The following is a 6,000-nucleotide window of genomic DNA, read 5'->3' as shown; positions in this document are numbered from 1 at the left end:
AAATTGATACGACATCCGGATACTTATATTACGAGGGTGGTAAGGAAAAATTAAATAACGTCAAATGTGAGCAAGTTAACTCCATATATTTGGACAAGGACTCGGTCCCAGCTCTTGTGAAAAACGAGTTTGACTCTATGATTAAAAAGAATTTTAAGGCCTTTGCCGAACCTAACCGCGCTTTGCCATTTAATACTAAGGTCAAAGCTAAAATTCGTACCACTTCCTCGGAACCAATTTACACCCGATCTTATCCATACCCGGTTTCGGCGGCAGGATTCATTAATAAGGAAATAGAAATACTGTTGAAAGAAGGAATTATCCGAAAATCTAATTCGGCGTATAACTCTCCGGTCCATGTAGTGAATAAAAAAGGCCTGGATGAATATGGTAAACAAAAGCTCCGCATGGTAATCGACTTTCGAAAATTAAACGAAAAAACGATTGCGGATAAATATCCTATACCAGATATTTCTACCATATTGGCAAACCTGGGCAGTTCCAGATTTTTTACTACTTTAGATCTAAAGTCTGGATTCCACCAGATAATCCTTGAGGAGAAGGACCGCGAAAAAACAGCCTTCAGCATTAACAATGGCAAATACGAATTTAATAGATTGCCATTCGGGTTAAAAAATGCGCCCAGTATCTTTCAACGGGCTATTGATGACGTCTTGAGAGACGACATTGGCCAAAGTTGCCAAGTTTATATGGATGATATAATCATCTTTTCAAGGGACGAAAAGTCTCATATTCAACATGTCGATAAGGTACTGGGGAAGTTGGAAAGGGCCGGTATGCGAGTTTCAGCAGAAAAGACTAAATTCTTTAAAGATAAGGTTGAGTTTCTTGGCTTTATTGTCTCTCGAAGGGGGATAAAAACATGTCCAAATAAGGTCAAGGACATAATCGACTATAGGAAGCCGGAAACACTTCGAGCATTACGCTCTTTCTTGGGTCTGTCAGGTTATTATAGAAGGTTTATAAGGGATTATGCGTCTATCGTCAAACCATTAACAAAGTATCTTCGGGGGGAGAATGGCCATGTGTCATCCCACAAGTCCAAACACACTAAAATAGTCCTTGATGACGAGGCCATTCAAGCATTTAAAAGGGTAAAAAGCATTTTGGCATCGGAAGATGTTTTGCTGTTTTATCCGGATTATGACAAAACATTCGAACTAACAACAGACGCTTCCTCTAGCGCTTTAGGCGCGGTCCTCTCCCAGAATGGTCGGCCCATTACAATGATTTCAAGAACATTATCAAAAACAGAGGAGAATTATGCAACCAACGAGCGTGAGCTCTTGGCTATAGTGTGGGCCCTTAAAAACCTTCGACATTACTTATACGGTATTAAAGACATCGTAATATTCACAGACCACCAGCCTTTAACTTTCGCTATTTCGAACAAAAATCCTAATACAAAAATGAAGCGATGGCGTGCGTTCATAGAAGAATTTTCGCCTAAATTTGTTTATAAACCCGGCAGAGACAACGTCGTAGCAGACGCTCTGTCCCGTCAGTTTTTGAATAATATGACTGATACAGATGCTACAGCACATAGCGAGTCATCGCTCTCAAACACAATTAAAACTATCCAGTATCCAGTAAACCAATTCAAAAGACAATTCATTTTGACGAAGGGGGATCATTATCACCAAAGTACAAAAATAATTTTTCAGAAAAAAATTCGTTATACTATAAATTACGACACAATAGTAAATTTGTTGCATAATCTTAAGAAACTCGTAAACCCTAGCGTTACAAACGCTCTTTGTTGCGATCTTCCGACACTATCAGAGATCCAGGGACCTCTTGTCGAAGCATTCCCGGGGGTTAAATTTATTCATACAGAAGAATTTGTAATCGATCTAACGAATCCGAACGATCAACAGGAAGCAATAGCAACGGAGCATGCCCGTGCCCATCGATCTCTGTCCGAGAATTTTAAGCAAATTCTATCAGAATACTACTTTCCCGACATGAGGAAAATGCTCAGGTCAGCTGTATCAAATTGCAAGATCTGTCTGGAAAATAAATACCAAAGAAAACCACCAAATCCGGAAATTGGGAAAACTCCAATCCCAGAGCACCCAGGAGAAATTCTCCACTTAGACATTTTAATTACTGGAAAGCAGCTATTCTTAACTGCTGTTGATAGGTTTTCAAAGTTTGCAATTGTTAAACCTGTTATTTCAAGATGTACCATTGATATAAAAGAAGCTTTATTAGAGGTATTAGGTATGTTCCAAAACACTAAAACAATTGTCACAGATAACGAAAGAGCGTTTACTTCAAATTTAATTAGAAACATGCTACGCGATCATTTCTCCATAGAACAGTTTTTCGTACCCACCTTACATAGCGAAAGCAACGGACAGGTCGAAAAGTTTCATTCAACCCTTTTGGAAATAGCCAGATGCGTGAAGGCACAGCAGCAGATAAGCGAGGTTAAAGATCTGATTTTGCTTGCTGCTTACAAGTACAACAGAACAATTCACTCGGTTGTAGATTCGAAACCAATCGAAATTTTGCAGAACTGCCCAGCGGAGAAATTTGGGGAAATTAGAGATAAATTAATAAGAGCCCAGAATTTAGTATTGAATAGATTGAATGAGAAAAGAATAACCAAAACATATCAGCCTGGTGAAAGGGTGTTTCTTCGACGAAATAAGCGATTGGGAAATAAATTTGAGAAGGTGTTCGTGGAAAAAATAGTAGAAAGAGATTTAGGTACAACAGTACAGATAGAAGGCAGGAAAATTCATAAAAGTAATTTACGATAAAATCAATTTCAGATTGCCGCTTGCCCTAGTCTTCGTCACTAGAGCCAATTTAATTGACTACACCTCCTCACAAGTTATCACCATCCCTCGGGGAAATGTGGCTATTTATAATGAATTCATTTACCTCGTGCACGCCACCAACCTAACAGATTATCGCCAGATAGCTTACGAAAGCCGATGGTTCACATCAAAATCAAAAAATCAGGTAGTGAACGAAAATATTTTGAAACAGCAAGGTGAGGAAATACTACACATAATTCGCACTTTGGAAATACCTAAGAGAATTGCAAGGTCAATAGATTTTCTGGGGTCCGCCCTGAAATTTATAGCCGGTACCCCGGACCACGAAGATTTTGAACTGCTCTTGACAAAGGAAAGCATACTAATAGAAAGCAACAATAGGCAGATTAGAATTAACTCCGATTTACAAAATAGAATTAACGAAATTACCAACCTAATCAATACACTTCGCGGAAATCAAACGGATTGGATATTAAAAGACGAGGAAACATTGCTCTGTGAAAATTTGGTAAGAAGAAATAACCATATAATCAGCCAACTAAACAGACTAGCACTCTCCATTGTGTTGGCAAAAAGTAATATCATAAATCCACTTATTTTGGATGACGAAGAGATGGATCAAGCGTTCAATTCCGAACAATTACCCTTTAGTTTAAGTAATTTACTTTTAGTATCTAAGGTAAAAATTTTGCAAAGTTCTGATGTTATTTACTATATTCTTAAGGTTCCTAAGGTTACAAATTTCTGTCAATTCCTAAAAATCTATCCTGTAGTCCATAATAATAGTATCGTAAAGCTAGAGACCACGCTTGCGGCAAAATGTAGCGATACGTTTCAACCACTCGAGAACTGCAATGACACTCTGGTAGCTAAAGTGTGCAAACCGGCTCACTCAGATTGCTTGGGTCAGATGCTAAATAATAACACAGCTAATTGTTCATCAGAATCGGCATATCACATACCATCAGTTCAAAAAATAGAAGAGGGCATCATTATTCTTAACAACGTGCAACCAACGACAATATTTGATCAACGAAAATTGGAAATAAGGGGAACGTATCTGCTTCTTTTTCGTGACTCTATCACCATAAATGATACAACTTACGTGGTAAAAAGAGAACCGACTTATATCCAACCACATCCTCCAAAAACCGTATCCATTAATTACTTGGAACACCATACGAGTTTGTCCCTACCATATTTGCACCAAATTTATATCGACAACATCTCTCGCATTCACGAATTGAAGGAGGGTATATCTGTTCATCGTAATTTGTTCTGGACGATTTTTTCTTTTCCTCCATTATTATTGATCGCAATAGCAATTGTTTTCATCCACCGCAGAAACAAATTAGCAAGTAATAAAGTAAAAACTCAGAGGGCAGTAGAGGAAATTTTGGCACGAGTTGAGGACGGCTCGTCTTAAGAGGGGGAGAAGTTAGCGCATTGCACACTTGCAAAGCTAAAACAGAGATTTGATGATTCCCTTGAATCACTCCCACGCTACTGGCTGTTCGTAATTAGATCGCACAGCTTACTCCTACGCCTGCCCGTCTTTTGGATTTTGCAAATAAACAAATCTTACAGCGGTCAAGCTGATCATCAATTTACGTACGTGACTTTTGGCAGCTTGAGGAATGCAGCTGAGAATGCATTCGTACCAACATACAAACAAAGCTGCCGGCGCAACTACACCAACACAAACTCAATAGCTACACCGCAAGTAGGGATTTAGGGTAGATTGTAAGAATATAGTTTTTAGTTGAGATTGGAGTTTAATAAAGAACGGTCGAAAGTTGAGATTGGAGTTTAATAAAGAACGGTCGAAAGTTGAGATTGGAGTTTAATAAAGAACGGTCGAAAGTTGAGATTGGAGTTTAATAAAGAACGGCAAAAATTAGAAAAGTTATATAAATGAACTAAAATACTTATTTTATAATACTTATTCATTAATTAAAAAAATACAAAATATTTATTATTTAAATGGAAAATAAAATAAATTGCGATAAAAACAATTATGTTAAACAAAATCAATTATTAAAAATAGATTTAATTATTTCAAATGGAATAGATAAACTAATGCAAAATGAATACATTTCAATAATACTAATTATTATTCTATTAATAATGTTTTTTTATAATTTGATAAGGCAATTAAATTCAAGGCTACAATTATTTTAAATAACGGTTTCCTTTGGAAACATATTAGCAAATTTTTAAATATTTTTTAGTTAAATAAAGAAAGAAGAAAAAGGTATCGAATCTTATGACTTTTATGAACATTTACTATCTAATTCTATACTATTAAATGAATATGGAAGACCGAAAGAAATAAATATTAATAATCAAGACATTAAAACATTACCATCAAAAAGTTTACTTAATATTAGAGGTCAAATTATTGCAAAAGATAAAGATGGTAATATATTAGATAAACTTAATTCTGATAGAATAAATTTTGTAAATAATGGGGTAAGAAATCTTTTTAGTAAAATTACATATTTTATTAATTCAGTTGAAATTGACAAAATTAAAAATCCTGGAATAACAACAACAATTAAAGGATTAGCATCATTATCTAATGATTTATCATTAAATAATGCACCAAACAGCCGAGAACAACTAAAAGAGTATGTGACGCTATCATCAGAAAGTGCAAACAAAATACTCCAGAAGGAACGCGTTAAAATAGGATGGATCAACTGCAAAATGAGACTCTGCATTGACAACAAGAAATGCTACCGGTGCTTTGAAACCGGACACTTACAATGGCAGTGTAAAGGGCCTGATAGAAAGGGTAAAGGACTGTGTATACGATGCGGGAAGCCAGGACACAAAATTAAAGAATGCAGCAACCCACCGGATTGTTGTATATGCCGAAACAAAGGTCTTTCTGACACAGGTCATAGGCTAGGCTCCGTACGATGTGCGAAGGATAACGCAAGCGGGCTCAGCAGCAATGCCCAAGATAAAAAGTGCACACCCGAAGAAGTCCGTGTACTGGTGGACAAACGAAATCCGCGATCTGAGGCGTACGTTCATCAGCAAAAGAAGGAAGTATACAAGAGCACGAAGAACCACTCCCACTGCAGCAGAGCACGCCGAACACAAAGCTGCAAAAAACACCCTAAAGACGGCCATCCTGAAAAGCAAGAAAGAAAAATGGGATATAAACCAAAATCCCTGCTAA

The sequence above is a fragment of the Anastrepha ludens genome, chromosome X, assembly GCF_028408465.1.
Source record: "Anastrepha ludens isolate Willacy chromosome X, idAnaLude1.1, whole genome shotgun sequence".
Taxonomy (NCBI): Eukaryota; Metazoa; Arthropoda; class Insecta; order Diptera; family Tephritidae; genus Anastrepha; species Anastrepha ludens.
The sequence above is the reverse complement of the archived record's forward strand: the minus strand, read 5'-3'. Positions refer to the sequence as shown.